This window comes from Ovis canadensis, chromosome 24, assembly GCF_042477335.2.
Source record: "Ovis canadensis isolate MfBH-ARS-UI-01 breed Bighorn chromosome 24, ARS-UI_OviCan_v2, whole genome shotgun sequence".
Classification (NCBI taxonomy): domain Eukaryota; kingdom Metazoa; phylum Chordata; class Mammalia; order Artiodactyla; family Bovidae; genus Ovis; species Ovis canadensis.
This window is the reverse complement of record NC_091268.1, coordinates 27,470,337-27,490,000: the sequence shown is the minus strand read 5'-3', so window position 1 is coordinate 27,490,000 and position 19,664 is coordinate 27,470,337.

Genomic DNA, 19,664 nt, shown 5'->3' with positions numbered 1-19,664 from the left:
ACTGAGCGACTTCACCACCAATCCTATTTAAAATCTTAGCATCCCTCCTCATGACACCCCCAACCTCCTCTCATTTGCTTTCCTTTTTGTTTTGCACTGCACTTACCACCTTCAAACATACTGTATAATTGGCTTATTATTATTCTTTTATTGTACCCTCTCCCCGCACATATCTGTTGAAACTCCTTTATCTTTTTATTTTTGCTAATTGATATCCTCAAGCACCTTGAACAGTGCCTGGAACACAGTAGGGTCTCAGTAGATAGTGGTTGAGTAAATGCATGATGAAGTGAACGAATGAATAAACAACAACTTGATAAATCTCTATTCTCTTCTTCACCAGAGGGATTGATCCTTAAGACAGAATGGCTTTAACGTTCTAGTGTTTACTCATTTGCCTTTAGTTTTATCTGTGTTTTAGCTAAGTCTTTGAATGTCCCTGCTAATCTGCCATATCTTTCTTATCAAAGCTTTTGTGTCTCTGAGTTCTGTGTACAGATGACTTAGACTGTTCAACATCTGGCTAGTGGGCAATGGTCTGGGGAGCTATTTGCCATGGGCATCATTTTTAAAAGGGTTCTGAAAAAAAGGAGTTCAATGCCTCGCTGCCACAGACATAGGCACAAGGCTTTCTGCAACAGACACAGACGCAGACCATAGTGAGTTCCGTTAAGACAGGATTGCGCTATTACATTGATCTCACCAGAGGAGCCTCTTGACATGAATCTAATACAATTTTCCAAGTTACTAAAACCAGTTCTGACTCTCTGCCTCCTCTGAGTTTCTCTCAAGACTGCAGAAAACAAGGCTACTGGCTTAGAAATCAAAATGCGTTTGGTGGGGGGTATTGCAGACTGTAAAACACACCACATTTTAGTGATGGGTGTTATTATTATTGTCATTTATTACTTATTTCCCCTCCTCCGTACACAGAGAAGACTTGGTAATGATCCCTGCTTCTTTGCTCTAAAAGCCTTCACAGTTGCCCCCAAATTGGCCTGAGTGATATAATTAGCCTGGAAAAGCCACTCACTCATTATTATTCTGATAAAAGCAAGTTTTCTCCAGGCCAGCTTGCTTTCTCCACTACCCAAGGCCTCCATGGAGGGGATCAATAAGGATATATAAAACATCCAGAAGGGCACCATTCTGAGGAGAGGGGACCAGATGGCAGAACCACAAAGAGCTTCTCAGGGCTGCTTGAACTCCCTCTGGCCAAGCCTGCGGACTTTAATGATTGTTTTTGTCACTCTGCACAGCAAGATGTAATTTACCTTTCCTGGGATTTCAGAGCAGGATGTTCTCTAACACTTGGGTCTGTTTTGCATAATTGCACTGGAGTTCTTTAGCCATCTCTTGCAGTGGCACAAACCAGAAAACAGAAAGAGAAACAAATGGGCAACTCATGCAGTGTTCCAATTCCATCCAACAGCCTTGGTGTGTTTCCTAGCACTTGGAGCACAGATCTGGAAGAAGCCTGGAGAACCATCTGGTGGTCCAGGGGCTTAGACTCCATGCTCCCCATGCAGGGGGCCGGGGTTCCATCCCTAGTCAAGGAACTAGATCCCATACACTGCAACTAAGATCTGGTGCAACCCAATTAAAAAAAAGAAAAAAGCCTGGGGAATAAGACTGATGTTATCTGATTATCTAAAGTGACAGCGTGGTGGGATAGTCATGGGGTGGATCTCTGTTGAGGAAGACCTTGATTTCAGTCTTGGTTCTCTTCCTTTCCATCAACATGAACTTGGGTAATTTATTGGAACTTTCTATGACTCTGTTTATTCATCTGTAAGACAGGAATGATAAAACCTCTTGTAGAGTTGTTGTGAGAAACAGAGGAAATAACTTTAAAATCTTCGCACATGGTAGGTATAGAATGCATCCTGATGATGTGAAGAAATGCCTCTTTTGAATCTCCCCAGGGCTGGTGGTCCATATGTTGTGAATAACGGGTTTCATCATCCCACAACTAAAGTTTCTCTGTTTCTCAGCCCTTCTATATTCCCAGTTATTTTCCCCCTCAGGCAAAGATCTCCAGTGATGGCAATGATTCCCATAATCTTGTCACCTTAATTGCTGCTGTCACTATAGGTATTGAAGTTAATTTTGATTTCTTTTTGTTTCTGCTTAGTGCTTTGGAATGTGACTAATGAAATTATTTTGGGCTTTAGCTTAGAGTCATGTTCCTGGCAGCTTGAAGAGCAAGCCTGAGCTTTCTGTGTGGGGCCACTTTCTGCCCAGGGACGGAAAGCGTGCTGGAAGTCTGAGGAAAGGGGATCAGCTAGTTGAGGTCATTTCAGACAAATGGCACATAAATGGTGTGTGCTTTCTTATTGTCAGTTCCCTTTTGTACACCCCAATGAAATCCTATGTGTTGGTTTTACCACAATTTGGGTGCTGTAAGGAAGGAAAGAAAACAAAGTTTATCGAGTGCCTAGGCATTATATTGAGGCTTCCCAGGTGGCGCTAGTGGTAAAGAACCTGCCTGCCAATGTAGCAGAGGTAAGAGACGAGGGCTCGATCCCTGGGTCAGGAAGATCTCCTGGAAGGGGACGTGGCAACCCACTCTAGTATTCTTGCCTGGAGAATCCCATGGACAGAGAAGCCTGGCGGGCTATGGTCCACAGGGTCGCAGAGTCAGACACGACTGAAGTGACTTAGTACAAATGCTCACAGGCATTATATTGCTTTAAACTATGTGGCTTGTCATAAACTCCAGAAGCGAAATCTAAAGTATGACACAGGTGAGCTTATTTATGAAATAGAAACAGATTCACAGACATAGAAAACAAACTTATGGTTACCAAAGGGGAAAGAGGGGAGGGATAAATCAGGAGTTTTGGATTAGCAGATAAAACTACTATGTATAAAATACTATATATATATATATATATATATATATATATAACTTTACATATATATAAAACTACTATATATAAAATAAACAGCAAAATCCTACTATATAGCATGAAATGAGGAACTATATTCAATCTCCTGTAATAAACCTTAATGGAATAAACCATAATTCATACACACAAACACACACACACACACACACACACACATATGGGCTTCCCTGGTAGCTCAGTTCTTAAAGAATCTGCCTGTAATGCAGGAGGCCTGGGTTCAATCCATGGATTGGGAAGATCTGGAGAAGGGAATGGCAACCCACTCCAGTATCCTAGCCTGGAGAATTCAATGGACAGAGGAGCCTGGCAGGCTACAGTCAATGGGGTCACAAAGAGTTGGACATGACTGAATGACTAACACACACACACACACACACACACACACACACACACACTACACACACACACACACACACACATATCTGAATCACTTTGCTGTACATCAGAAACTAACAAAATTGAAAGTCAGTTATACTTTAATTAAGGAAAAAAAAACTTCAAGAGCAAGGGGTGCCTCTGTTACTCATCCTACACCCTTTGAATGCTTCCTCTCTGGAATCAAGTCTTGAATAACAGAGTAGATTCACCATGACTGATCTCCAGAGGAGACCAGTCTAGCTTTCTAAAGATTCTTGGAGCTGCCCTCTCTCACCGTAATTTTTTTGAACTTGGTGAATCTTGAAGCCACCCTGCATTTTCCCAGCAAGCTCCCTTTCTCCCTTGGTTAGCTACAGTCAGTTCCTATGACGTGGGACCGAAGAACCCTAGCTCCTCCTATGCACTTCACAATTTTTAGGATACCAGTGGTGACGTAACCTCACTCTTTCTCCCTCTTTCTCTCTTTCCCGTTGCTGAGCCTGAGATACCCTGCCCACCTAGCTTCTCCACCGCTTCTTCATTCTTCAAGACCCAGGTCAAATGTTATTTCCTCTATCGATATCCTAGAGAGATCGATGTTGTTTCTTCCGTGTCCCCCACAGTGTTCCTGCCTCCCACGTAGCATCCGTTATATCACACTGCTAGTTCTGTCTGCGTGTCTGCCTTTCTGCCGTGGAGCACTCCTCTGGGGTGACAGCCAAACTTCTGAAAGCCACTCATGTGACACTGAGCACAGTGCCACACACAGGGCCCCTGCTCGTCCATCGCTCCTGGAACGTGTCGGCGGATGGATGGATGCACTGACCCCACCGAGGGACAGAAGGTCTGAAGGTTGTCAGATGCCCTGACTGAGAGCAGTTGTGCTGAATTTTCTCAGAATACACCTGTAGTGGGTTTATATTCATTTGTTCAAAGTGCTCTGGGCCAAAATCAAAGAGTTTATTCCTCCTGATGAGCAGAGGACAAAGAGTGCAAAGTCACTCTGACCTCTACGATCCTCTTCTATCACAAAAAAGATGAATTTTTTTCTGATTATAAAAGCAGTACAAACATAGCGTCAGGAATTTATATAATACCTGAAAAACAGAAAGGAGAAAATAAGAATGCCCCATAGCCCTGGCACCCAGAGATAAATAGTGTCATTTTAAAGTACTTTATTCTAGTCTTTTTTTCCTCCAGGTATCACAATTTGTAGATATATTTATTTATGCACTATTTTTGTTATGTGCCTCCTTGAGTTTGATCTTAGACAGTGCCCATTTTCTTTTATGTACCACTTTATTTTTTATTGAAGTATAGTTGATGTTATGTTAGTTTCAGGTATACATCAAAGTGATGTGTGTGTGTATGTGTGTGTGTGTGTGTGTGTATCCTTTTTCAGATTCTTTTCCCTTTTATAGTATTACAAAATATAAATTCCGTGTGCTATACAGTAGATATGTGTTAGTTATCTATTTTATATATGAAAAAAGTGAAAGCATCTGACGCTTTCAGACTCCATAGACTGTAGCCCACCAGGCTCCTTTGTCATGGAATTCTTCAGGCAAAAACACTGGAGTGAGTAGCCATTCCCTTCTCCAGTGTATATATGTTAATCCCTAATTCGAAATTTATCCCTCTTCTCCTTCCCTGTTTGGTAACCCATAAATTTGTTTTCTATGTCTGTGGGTCTAATTCTGTTTTGTATACAAGCTCATTCAAATCATATTTTTTTTAGATTCCACATTAAAGTGACATCGTGTGCTGTTTGTCTTTGTATGTTTGACTTCACTTTAGTATGATGACCTCTAGGTCCATCCATGTTGCTGCCAATAGTATTATTTCATTCTTTTGTATGGATGAGTAATAGTCCATTCTGTACATATGTACTGCTTTTAGCATCTGTATGATAGTCCATCCTATAGAGAAACTAATATTGAGTTCATCTGTCTTCTCACTTGCTGTATCTTTGTTGTCCTCTTTTTGGTGTGTGGTTGTAGATAATACTGAACTGAGGTTTGGGAGGGGGGTTAATAAATAGTACCCTCTCAGGACTTCCCTGGTGGCCCAGTGGTTAAGAATCCACCTGGCAATGCAGGAGACATGGGTTCGATCCCTGGTTGGAGACCTGAGATCCCACGTGCCCTGGAGCAACTCAGCTTGTGCATCTCAACTACTGAAGCCGCTGTGCTCCAGAGCCTGTGTGCCACAACTACTGAGCCTGGGTGCCGCAACTCGAGAGTCCCTGCACCCCATCAAAAAGATCCTGCATGACGCAACTAAGACCCAACACAGCCAAATAAATAAATAACTTAAATAAAAAATAGTACCCTTTTGTCTCCACCCTCAGAGCCAGTTGAAGATTAGACACACAGAAGTTAGGACAAGTAAGGATCTGTCAACTTAATTATTGATTGTGTGCTAATTTGGAGGATGTAGAACCACAAAGAACTCCCTGATGCCGCATTTCAGAATATTGTTTCCAGCTTTGTTGAGATACAGTTGACCTATGACACTGTATATGTTTAAGATGTAAAAGTCAAGGCTTGATCCATGTACATATTGTGAACTGTTTCCCACAATAATCTTAGTTAACACATCCATCACCTTGCACAGTTTCAGTTATTTTTGTGTGAATGGTGAGACATTTAAGAACTACCCTCTTATCAGCTCTCAAGTGTCAAATGCAGTTTTGTTAGCTCCAGTCTCCATGCTGTACATGAGATCCCCAACATTGATTCGTCTCATAACTGGAAGTTTGGATCCTTGGGACAATACTTTCCCATTTCCCCCACCCCTCAGCCTCTGGAAACCACCAATCAGTTTTCTGTTTCTAAGAGTTCATTTTTATTTTTTAATATTTCACTTGTAAGTGAGGTCATGGTATATTGGTCTTCCTCAGTCTGGCTTATTTCACTGAACACAATGTTCTGAAATTTCATTCATGTTATCACAAATGGCAAGATTTCCTTCTCTTTATGGCTGAGTTATAGATACATATAGTTGTTGTTCAGTTGCCCAGTCATGTCTGACTCTTTGTGAGCCCATGGATTGCAGCATGCCAGGCCTCCCTGTCCCTCACCATCTCCCAGAGTTTGCCCAAGTTCATGCTCATTGCATTGGTGATGCCATCCAGCCATCTCATCCTCTGATGCCCTCTTCTCCTTCTAACCTTGATCTTTCCCAGCATCAGGGACTTTTCCAATGAGTCATCTGTTCGAATCAGGTAACCAAAATACTGGAACTTCAGTTTCAGCATCGTCCTTCCAATGAATATTCAGGGTTAATCCCCCTTAAGATTGACTGGTCCAAGGGACTTTCAGGCGTCTTCTCCAGCACCACAGTTAGAAGGCATCAATTCCTTGACATTCTGCCTTCTTTACTATCCAGTTCTCACCACCACACGTGACCACTATATACATACATATATATGTATATATTATACACTGCATTCATATATTAGAGAGAGAGACAGAGGGAGAACAGAGCATTAGACACCTTCTTATGTGAGGAGTCAGATTCCACCCAGAGGGAGAGGGTAGAGTAGGCAGGACCCCTCAGACCCCATGTCTTCTCCCAAATTCACCAACTGAATGGATCTCACCCTTGTCCCCCGAGTGCCCAAGAGGTAAACTTTAGTGGACATCTTTCACTTGACCAATTGTGTTGGATATTCTGAAGCACAAGTCCATAAGTATTTTCTTAAGGAAGATTTCTATAAGAGTTCTTGACAGGTTGAATATTTTTATGTCTTTCGAGACATATTTTCAATTTGTTCATTGTAAAGTTGTTCAATTTTACCATGCCACCAGCAGTGTATACAGCTGACCATGTCATGGAATCTTCATAAGCATTGGGCAGTGCCAGTTTAAAGCTGTTCTTCTCTATTTGATAGAAAAAAAAGCAGTTTATTTTTTTATTTGTGTTTATCTGCATAGAAAGAAAGCTGATAACTTTTTTCATCTGTTTGTCATTTGAGCTTTTGCTCTAAATAAGCCAATCATTCATGCTCTTTGAACATTTTTCTACTGAATTTTAATTTCTGAATGGGTTTTATATACTAAGTGTAACAGATTTGTCTGCTATATTTTTAATTTTGTTTTTTCTTTTATTTTGTTGCTACTTTAAATAAGTTATCATTACTGAATTTGAGTGTTTGTGATTCTTCCATTGCTTACAAATTTCTTCCTTTTCAGATATAATTTGTCTGTACCTTTTTATGGTTTTTTTCATATATTTACACCTAACATTTTAATCTGGTTAGAGTTTATTTTGGTGTGTGTTTCCAGGCTGAGATTTTCTCTTTTTCCATAACAGATAATTCATTGTCCTGGAACTTATTGCTATTTTATGTAGTATCTTGTTAGAAATTTAATATCTAGCAAGACAGGGTGCCTCTCGTTTTATACCTCTCTTATATCCCCTCAAATCTCTTGGTTAGCCTCATCTCATATTTTCAAATGATACTTAGAATAATTTTACTGCATTCTAAAAAAATCCCAAAGAAGGGCAATGCCAAAGAATGTTCAAACTACCACACAATTGTGCTCAATTCACATGCTAGCAAGGTAATGCTCAAAATCCTTCAAGTTAGGCTTCAATAGTATGTGAACTGAGAGCTTCCAGATGTTCAAGCTGAATTTAGAAAAGGCAGAGGAACCAAAGGTCAAATTGCCAACATCTGTTTGGATCATAGAAAAAACAAGGGAATTCCAGAAAAACATCTCCTGCTGCTTTATTGACTACACTAAAGCCTTTGACTGTGGGGATCACAGAAAACTGGAAAATTCCTAAAGAGATGGGAATATCAGACCACCTTACCTGTCTCCTGAGAAACCTATTTGCAGGTCAAGAAGCAACAGTTAGAACTGGATATGGAACAAAGGACTGGTTCCAAATTGGGAAATGAGCTGTCTATTGTCACCCTGATTATTTAACTTATATGCAGATTGCATCATGTGAAATGCATGAAAAGCTGGATGAATCACAAGCTGGAATCAAGATTGCTGGGAGAAATACCAACACCTCAGATATGCAGATGACACCATCCTAATGGCAGAAAGCAGAGGAACTAAAGAGCCTCTTGATGAAGGTGAAAGAGGAGAATGAAAAACCTGGCTTAAAATTCAACATTCAAAAAACGAAGTCATGGCATCCAGTCCCATCACTTCATGGCAATTAGATGGGGGAAAAGTGGAAACAGTGACAGACTTTCTTTTCTTGGGCTCCAAAATCACTGCAGTGAGTGTGGCCGTGAAATTAAAAGATGCTTGCTCCTTGGAGAAAAGCTACACAAACATAGACAGCCTATTAAAAAGCAGAGACATCACTTTACCAACAAAGGTCAATCTAGTCAAAGCTATGGTTTTTCCAGTAGTCATGTATGGATGTGAGAGTTGGACCATAAAGAAAGCTAAGTGCCAAAAGACTGATGCTTTCAAACTGTGGTGCTGTAGATGATTCTTAAGAGTGCCTTGCACAGCTAGGAGAGCAAACCAGTCAGTCCTAAAGGGAATCAACCCAGAATATTCACTGGAAGGACTGACGCTGAAACTGAAGCTGAAGCTCCAATACTTTGGCCACCTGATGCAAAGAGCCAACTCATTGGAAAAGACCCTGATGCTGGGAAAGATTGAAGGCAGGAGGAGAAGCAGGCAAGAGAGAATGAGATGGTTAGATGACATCATTGACTCAATAGACATGAGTTTGAGCAAACTCCGGGTGATAGTGAAGGACAGGAAAGCCTGGCATGCTGCACCCCATGGTATCACAAAGAGTTGGGCATGACTGAGCGACTGAACAACAGCAATGAAAACAAATTTCTTTTATTTATTTATTTATTAGAGTATAATTGCTTTACGATGTTGTGTTAGTTTTTGCTGTACAACGAAGTGAATCAGCTGTATGCATACATTTATCCCCTCCCTCGTGAACCTCCCGTGCTGCCCACCTCACTCTTCTAGGTCATCACAGAGTCAGTATAGAGCATCAGAAAACCTTCATATCATATATGTTGTATGTATGTTTTGCCTATGAGTTCTGGGGATTTTGTTGTTGTTGTTATTGCTGCTGGAAATCAGCTGTTTTGTATCTTCTAATTCCTTTGTTTTAAACATATAGGGAGATGTATTAATTTTGCAACTGATTACCTTCAGAACATTTTTATTATTTCCGTTTTCCCAGCTCACATTTTTTTCTAAGTAGGTAATCGTATCTAGTGGAAAGAGTAGTGAATTTCCCTACTCCTTTATTTCTCATGACCTGTTGGATAGATTAGAATATCCAGCACATTAATAAACAACAGTGGGCTTCCTTGTCTTATTGTTAATGTTAATGGAACTATCTCCTTAACCATTGACTTAAGACAATTAAAAAAAGTTGTGTTGAGGCACTTTCATTTTATTTTAGTTGCATTAAGTTTTTGTTAGTGATGCAGTGAGTGCGGACGTCCCCAGAAGCCTCCTCTTGTTCTTTTCTGAGGATGATTTTATCATTGCTTCAGGAGATTTGGTGGTGATTCTTGGTTTATAAGGGATTCCCTGGGAGCTCAGTCAGTAAAGAATCGACTGCCATGCAGGAGACCCCTGCTGGATTCCTGGGTCAGGAAGATCCTCTGGAGGAGGGCATGACAACCCACTCCAGTATTCTGGCCTGGAGAATCCCCATGGACAAAGGTGCCTGGCAGGCTACAGTCCATGGGGTCGCCAAGAATCGGACGTGACTGAGCAACTAAGCACAGCACAACACTTGAGTCGCAATCTTTCCCCCTCGAGTAGTGGCAATATGGAAGAAAAGTTTGAGACCCGTATCATGTTTTCATCTTCCCAGGTAAACCATTTTTCAGTTATGTTTCATTTTCTGCCTGGCTGCATATAGGATTTTCAACATTTTTCCTTGAAATTCTAAAACTTAATTGGATTGTATCTAGATGGTGTTATTCAGTGTATCTATTAGCATTACAAATCAGATCATCCATAAACCTGGAAGGTGTGTTGTAATGTTATCTCTCTTATGATTGCTTTTGTCTTTTATGATTGTGCTTTTTAGAAACATCAGTGGTACCCTGAACCTCCATGGTTGGTCCTATGATCTGATATATCTCTTACCATTTCACATCTTTATTCTTTTACATGGGATTCCCTGGTAACTCAGTTGGTAAAGAATCTACCTGCATTGTGGGAGACCTGGGTTCGACCCCTGGGTTGGGAAGATCCCCTGGAGAAGGAAAAGGCTACCCACTCCAGTGTTCTTTTATACTGCATTCTGGAAGAGATTTGTGTGTGCTGCACACATCAGTGCTTAGTTTCTGTAGTATTCTGCATGTTTATAATGTAGGGTTTAATTTTGCTACTACATTTTGTATTTCTTTGCACTGTTTCTATATCTTGTCAGGGCATTTTCTTCTCTGTCCTTCTTTCTCCTGATTCTCTTTTATAACACTATCATATGTATTTTACCTGAAATATTATGCATTCATCAAACATTTTATTTCAATCGCTAAACTTTGAATTAATAAGTTCTTTTCAGAATCCAAAAATAACATATATTTACTGCAAAAAATTTAAGAAATACAGAAAAGTATATAGAAAAATATAAAATGACCATTATGCCAATATGCCAGCAAATTTGGAAAACTCAGCAGTGGCCGCAGGACTGGAAAAGGTCAGTTTTCATTCCAATCCCAAAGAAAGGCAATGCCAAAGAATACGCAAACTACCACACAATTGCCCTCATCTCACATACTAGTAAAGTAATGCTGAAAATTCTTCAAGCCAGGCTTCAGCAATACGTGAACTGTGAACTTCCAGATGTTCAAGTTGGTTTTAGAAAAGGCAGAGGAACCAAAGATCAAATTGCCAACATCCACTGGATCATCAGGAAAAGCAAGAGAGTTCCAGAAAAATATCTATTTCTACTTTATTGACTATGCCAAAGCCTTTGACTGTGTGGATCCCAATAAACTGTGGAAAATTCTTCAAGAGATGGGAATACCAGACCACCTGACCTGCCTCTTGAGAACCCTGTATGCAAATCAGGAAGCAACAATTAGAACTGGACATGAAACAATAGGCTGGTTCCAAATAGGAAAAGGAGTACATCAAGGCTGTATATTGTCACCCTGCTTATTTAATTTATATGTGGAGTACATCATGAGAAATGCTGAGCTGGATGAAGCACAAGCTGGAATCAAGATTGCTGGGAGAAATATCAATAACCTCAGATATGCAGATGACACCACCCTTATGGAAGAACGTGAAGAAGAACTAAAGAGCCTCTTGATGAAAGTGAAAGAAGAGAGTGAAAAAGTTGGCTTAAAGCTCAACATTCAGAAAACGAAGATCATGGCATCCGGTCCCATCACTTCATGGCAAATAGATGAGGAAACAGTGGAAATGTGGCTGACTTTATTTTTCTGGGCTCCAAAATCACTGCAGATGGTGATTGCAGCCATGAAATTAAAAGACACTTACTCCTTGGAAGGAAAGTTATGACTAACCTAGATAGCATATTCAAAAGCAGAGACATTACTTTGTCAACAAAGGTCCATCTAGTCAAGGCTATAGCTTTTCCAGTGGTCATGTATGGATATGAGAGTTGGACTATGAAGAAAGCTGAGCACTGAAGAATTGATGCTTTTGAACTATGGTATTGGAGAAGACTCTTGAGAGTCCCTTGGACTGCAAGGAGATCCAACCAGTCCATCCTAAAGGAGATCAATCCTGGGTGTTCATTGGAAGGGCTGATGTTGAAGCTACTCCAATACTTTGGCCACCTGATGAGAAGAGCTGACTCATTTGAAAAGACCCTGCTGCTGGGAAAGATTGAGGGCAGTAGGAGAAGGGGACAACAGAGGATAAGATGGTTGGAGGCATCACCAACTTAATGGACATGGGTTTGGGTGGACTCCGGGAGTTGGTGATGGACAGGGAGGCCTGGCGTGCTGCGGTTCATGGGGTCACAAAGAGTTGGACACAACTGAGCGACTGAACTGAAATGAAAATGACCATTATCCCATTAAAAACTCACTGCCAGGATAATGGAGTAATTTTTTGTGTATGTGGATTGGAAAACTTAATATTCTTTTTTAAATTTATTATTAATTGGAGGATAATTGCTTTAAAATGCTCTTTGTTTCTGCCTCACAACGATGTGAATCAGCCATGAGTGTACAGATATCTCCTCCCCACCCAGTCCCACCCCTCTGGGTCATCACAGAGCACCAGGCTGAGCTCACGGTGTTATACAGGAACTTCCCACAAGCTTCCTATTTAACACCTGGCAGTGTGTATATGTCACTGCTACTCTCCCAATTCCTCGTATCCTCTTTTAGTCAAAATTTTTATTTCCTTGGTATACATTTTTTCTTTCATTTTGAAGTCATTATAGACCTTCAGGACATTGCAAATACAGCTTATAGGGTCCCATAAGCCCTCTATTCTGGCTCCCTCAGCAGTGCCGCCTTATAGAACGTTAGCATAGTATGAATCTAAGAAGTTGAAATTGGTAAAATGCTGTTTCCTAGACACAGATTTTAACAAGTTTTTAGCATTTTTAACATGCATTTATTTGCATGTGTATGTGTATATGTCTATGCAATTTCAGCCCCTGGATAGGTTATGGAACCACTAGTATAATTGAAATAGAGAGCTGTTCCATCAGTACAAAGGAACTCCCTGCTACTACCTTCTTATAGTCACACCTCCATCCTTGTATCTTGGCAACCACTAACGAATCGGTTTTCATCTCTTTAGTTTTGTCATATCAAAATTGCTATTAAATGGAATCATGCACTATACAACCTTTTGGGATTGACTTATTTTACAATGCATAATGCCTTTGAGATACGTCCAGGATGTTGTATGTACCAGTACATGGGTGGATCAGAGTTTATATAAACATTCACCCACTGAAGAACATTTGAGTTACTTTCAGTTTTTTTTTTTTTTTTCCTATTGTGAAGAAAGCTGCTGTGAACATTCAAGCAGAGACTGGGGTTTTTGGCATTCGTTGTTTTTAAATTCTACTTTTAAAATATAACATTCTATTGTAAGTGTTTCTCCATATTGTTCTTTCGTCTTTGAAGACATGGTTTTTAATGCCTGCATAATATTCTACCATATGGCTGTACCTCCATTTATTTAACCATTTCCCAATAAGTTCATGTTTCTTTGAATTTTATCAAGAGCTTACCAGATGCTCTTTAAAATTTTCTTCTTTTTCTCAGTAAATCTTTTAAAAATGTGTGTGCTTTCTGTGCATTTTGAGTGCAGTGTTTCCTGTTTAGTGTGATAGGAAGTTGTTTCATAGACTCCAGGTTGTTGGTTTTATAAAATTCTTCTTTCAAACTTTTTTGGGGGCTGCGTTATGCAGCACAGGGGACCCTGGCTCCCAGACCAGTGTCCTTGCAGTGGAAGCATGAAATCTTAACCACTGGACAACCAGTTGTGGTTCAGTCGCTCAGGTGTGTCTGACTCTTTGCGACCACATGGAGTGCAGCACACCGGGCTTCCATGTCCTTCACCATCTCCCGGAGTTTGCTCAAACTCATGTCCGCTGAGTCAATGATGCCATCCAACCATCTCATCCTCTGTTGCCCCCTTCTCCTCCTGCCCTCAATATTTCCCAGCATCAGGGTCTTTTCCAATGAGTCAGCTCTTGCATCTGGTGGCCAAAGTATTAGAGCTTCAGCTTCAGCATCAGTTCTCCCAGTGAATATTCAGGTTTGATTTCCTTTAGGATTGAAATCCCTAAAGTCTTCTTCAGCCTTCTCAAAAATGAAGAGGAGCTTGGTATTTGCTGATAGGTTGGGTGGATTTTCCTCTGTATTCCTAGTTGTCCTCCTGGGTACAGCTAGACCTCCCTCTCTCAGACCTTTTGAAGGATGTTTGGTTAATGTATACTGCTAGCCATATTTCTGAAGCTAGTGGCTATATACTGAGTGTGAGTGTAAGAGACAGCTTTACTCTGCTGATGCTGCAGTGGGAACCTATTCATGGGTTATTGAACAGGGTGTGTGGTCCTTCCCTTGTCTGGAGCAGTACGTTAAATCCTATGCAGAGTACACCACTCTGGGACTTTCCTGGTGGCCCAGTGGTTAAGACTCTGCACTCCCAACTCAGGGGACCTGGGTTCTATCAGGGAACTACATCCCACATGCCACAACTAAAGTTCCTGCATTCTGCAACTAAGACTCAGTGTGGCCAAATAAATAAATAAATTTTAAAATAAATAAATTTTTAAAAGTACACTGTCCCCACTGCTCCCTGTCTCTCCCTGACTCCTCCTGCTTTGGTTGTCATATCTCCCATCCCAGGTGACAATAAGCAACTGCTGTTCACTCTTTCTCTGCATCCTTCACATCACAATTCCAGCTACTGCAGTCCCTACGTGACTATAATAAAAAAAAGATGCAGTGTTGGAGGGATGGGGACCAGTGAAGGAATCATGACCTCATCAGAACGTGTCTCCTACATAGCAGAAACTCACGTGTCTCAGATACCAGAGCTCAGGGAAAATCTATTACCTTTTCCCTTCCTGATCTTGCTGTTCTGCCTCAGGTGGCCAAGAGTGACTTCTTCATGGAAATGTCTCCTAGAGTCTTGCTCATGCTATTCCAACCCTGCATCTTGATGTGGCTTGAAATTATTTTCACAGAAAAGAGGTGCTGTGAAATCAGAGGTGCTGTGATAATGAGTCCACCCTCATTATCCAGACGTCTTTAATAGCTTTGTGATCTAAGACAATGGTACTGGAGCAGGGTCTTATTCTTCTCTGAATGATGATGACTGTCAATTCTGAAACACTTCCTTGTTTAAAACACTTAATATGCATAATCTCAGCTTATTCACCTAGTTTCTGAGCACCTGTTTTATGCCAAGCACTGGGGACACCAAGTGAATGACACTTTTTTTTTTTTTTTTTTGCTTCAAATCCTTCAATGGTGACATATAACATGAAGAATAAAATTTTGATTCCATCACTACAGGGGCTGACCCTTTCTGTCCTTCCAATCTCATCTTCTCTCTCTTATATACATATTCCATTTCTCTTGAGCCACAGAGGTCTCTGGTTTGTTTCTCCTTCCCACCTCCAAAATCTGTTATTTCTTTTGCCTGAAATTCTCTTTCTTTATTAACTCACTGCTTCTTGTCATTCAAATCTCAGCTTAAATGTCACCTCCTGGAGAGGTTAAAAGGTTCTGCTTCAAATGATCAAATATTGGAAACAAAAGCATTCTGCCCCAGTCAAATCATTGCTTGTGTTATCTGCAATCAATTACCTAATTGATCAATAGCTAGTAAGTATCCACTCTGAGTCAGGCATTGTTTGGCATGTGTATACATTTCATGCCCAGTCGCTCTGTCGTGTCTGACACTTTGTGACCCCCACTGGTAGACTGCAGCCCACCAGGCTCCTTTGTTCATAGAATTTTCTAGGCAGGCATAGTGAAGTGGGTTGCCATTTCCTAGTCCAGGAGTTCTTCCCAACCCAGGGACTGAACCTGCATCTCCTGTGTCTGCTGCATTGGCAGGCAGATTCTTTAGCACTGAGCCACCTGTGAAGCGCCGTGTGTACAGTGAAAGAGAGCTTAACTTGACCCTTGACTTTTTGGAGTCTACATTCTCTTGGGATTTGACAGTCTCCAAATAGATCACTAATAAGAACCTGCTGTAAGGCATAAGGGACTCTACGCAGTACTCTGTGAAAGTGAAAGTGTTAGTCGCTCAGTTGTGTCTGACTCTTTGTGACCCTGTGAACTGTAGCCCGCCAGGCTCCTCTGTCCATGGGATTCTCCAGGCAGTATTACTGGAGTGGGTTGCCATTCCCTCCTCCAGGGAATCTTCCTGACCCTGTAATCAAACTCAGGTCTCCTGCATCACAGGTGGATTCTTTACCGTCTGAGCCACCAGGGAAGCCCTGGAGATATATATATATATATATATAGTATATATATACAATATATTGTATTGTATATATATACAGTATATATATATACTGTATATATAAAATATACATAACAGATTCACTTTACTGTATGCCTGAAACTAACACAACATTATAAATCAACTATACTAAAAAAATAAAAATTAAAAAACAAACAAACTAGACCTTGGCTGAGGATGGGCAGGAGAGGTGAAACAAGTTGATGTCATCCTAGGAAGAAAGCTGGGTTGCCCTAAAACCTCTTGCCAAGAATCCTCATTGGTTTCTCCCCTTTGATTTCTGTCTGCTCATTTATGAGCTCAGATTCTGAAGGATTAATTTTCAAAGTGACCTGAAGGCTCTCCAAGAGCACCAGGAACCTGGCCCACCTCCCAGCTCCAATCCCAGGAGTGATTCACCTGGGACTGAGTGAGGACACGGGGCTCCGAGCACACTGGCCATGGTGTTTGCCCACAGAATGTTCCCATGGAGGCCCAGTTTGACTTTTGCTTTTCCCCACCTTGTGAAGACATTGACTAGGACCCATTGTCATGATGATGCAGGATGCTGAGAACCTTGCTCTGAGAGACCATTTTCTTTGTTCTTCCTTCCTAGTCAGGGAGAGGTGAGATGGGTAGGGCTAGGAATGGAGTCTGGAATCTGAAACTAGCAAATACTTGAATTTCAGAAGCCACTGGCCCTGGTTTACAAACCCAACCCTGCCACAAATAAGCGATTCAATCCCAGCAGGTAGCTTAACCTTGCTTAACCCTTAGCTTCAGTTTCCTCATCAGACATTGGGGATAAGAAAAAGCTTTATTTTACAGAGTTTCTGAAAACCGATGAAGTTATTCCTCTAAGTGTTTAGGTTAGTACCTGGCACACAGTAAGGCAATTATTACTTTCAGAAATATTACAATTGCAGTATCTACAATGGTTAATTTTATGACTACTGCTACTATCATCACCACCTCATCATCATCCACTCTATCCTTGTCATCCTCACCAATAGTTTCCCAGTGCTAGCTTTGTAGAGAAAAGTGAAAGTGAAAGTTGCTCAGTCGTGTCTGGGTCTTTGCAACCCCATGGACTGTATAGTCCATGAAATTCTCCAGGCCGGTATACTGGAGTGGGTTCCCTTCTCCAGGGGATCTTTCCAACCCAGGGATCGAACCCAGGTCTTCTGTATTGCAGGTGGATTCTTCATCAGCTGAGCTACCAGGGAAGCCCTTGTAGAGGAAAAAATTCATAGCAAAGAGCAAAGAGACCCAAGTTCAAATCCTGATTTCACTACTTATGAGCAAGTCTATGATGTAACTGTCTTAGAAAGTGGAGACAATGAAAGTTATCTTTTCAGGCTTACTTTAAAGAGTCAGTGAACTTAGTGAAGTGAAAGTGTCCAGCACAAAACAAGTGCTTAACAGAGATTAGTTGAACTTGAATTTGAATCACACTCTTGCAGCAAACTAGCCTTTGGTTTTAGGATATGTCTTGCACTGCTAAAACTTGAAAGGAACTTAATAAAGGAAAAATTAAAATCAAGATTCCCCTCCCCCAGCAAGCGAAAACCAGAGAACATCTTGCACGTGGTGATATAGTGTTGGGACAGTCAATTGGCTGATTAACAGACATCTGCTGAGCACCTTCTGCATGTGGAGTGTTGTTTCTGGCACTCTTTGGAAAGAAAGAAGACACAGAAGTCATGTCCAACTCTTGTGACCCCATGGACTGTAGCCTGCCAGGCTCCTCTATCCATGAGATTCTCCAGGCAAGAATACTAGAGTGGATTGCCATTTCCTTCTCCAGAGGATCTTCCCGGCCGAGGAATCAAACCTGGGTATCCAGCATTTTGGGCAGATTCTTTACCAATTGAGCTATGAAGGAAGCCCCGTTTAAATATAGTATCTACTATATTTCTATCTATTTTCTGATCAGTTGAACCATATGAAATTGCCATTTTGGATATTAAAAGTTGTTGAATACTGTCAATTTCATTTGGTTAGAACAAATCTCCTAGTGTCCTCTGTATGACTGTGCACTGCTTCCAAACCCCACCCTTACCCCACACCATCCAAACCCCTCCTCCTCCCCTACTTGTGACTGTGGGAAAGTTATTTAACTGTTCGATGTCTCAGTTATCACCCTGTTCTCAGTTCTATGTCTCAGTTGTCACCCTGCTTACTTAACTTATATGCAGAGGACATCATGAGAAACGCTGGGCTGGAGGAAGCACAAGCTGGAATCAAGATTGCCAGGAGAAATATAACCTCAGATATGCAGATGATACCACCCTTATGGCAGAAAGTGAAGAGGAACTAAAAAGCCTCTTGATGAAAGTGAGAGAAGAGAGTGGAAAAGTTGGCTTAAAGCTCAACATTCAGAAAACAAAGTTCATGGCATCTGGTCCCAGCACTTCAAGGGAAATGGATGGGGAAACAGTGGAATCAGTGTCAGACTTTGGGGGGCTCCAAAATCACTGAAGATGGTGATTGCAGCCATGAAATTAAAAGACGCTTACTTCTTGGAAGGAAAGTTATGACCAACCTAGATAGCATATTCAAAAGCAGAGACATTACTTTGCCAACAAAGGTCCATCTAGTCAAGGCTGTGGTTTTTCCAGTGGTCATGTATGGATGTGAGAGTTGGACTGTGAAGAAGGCTGAGTGCCAAAGAATTGATGCTTTTGGACTGTGGTGCTGAAAAAGACTCTCGAGAGTCCCTTGGACTGCAAGGAGATCCAACCAGTCCATCCTAAAGAAGATCAGTCCTGGGCGTTAATTGGAAGGAATGATGCTGAAGCTGAAAGTCCAGCACTTTGGCCACCTCATGCGAAGCACTGACTCATTTGAAAACACCCTGATGCTGGGAAAGATTGAGGGCAGGAGGAAAGGGGGATGACAGGAGATGAGATGTCTGGATGGCATCACCGACTCGATGGACATGAGTCTGAGTGAACTCCAGGAGTTGATGATGGACAGGGAGGCCTGGCATGCTGCAGTTCATGGGGTCACAAAGAGTCGGACACGACTGAGTGACCGAACTGAACTGATATCTCGGTTTCCCTATTTGTAAAGTAGAAATAATTTATTCTATTTCATAATATTCATGGGGAGATTATATATAAAATTTAACAGAATCTCAGGCATATGAAAAGTGAAAGTCACTCAGTCGTGTCTGACTACTTTGTCCATGAAATATATAGTCCATGGAATTCTCCAGGCCAGAATACTGGAGTGGGTAGCCTTTTCCTTCTCCAGGGGTTCTTCCCAACCCAGGATTGAACCCAGGTCTCCCCACATTGCAGATGGATTCTTTACCAGCTGAACTACAAGGGAAGTCCTTGCATATAATTAATGATAAATAACAATAAGTGTTAACTTATCTTATAGTCACTGGTTTATTTTACTGGACTCCTCATTTACACTATAAGGTCATTGAGGGCATATACCAAATATTATTTGACTTTATTAC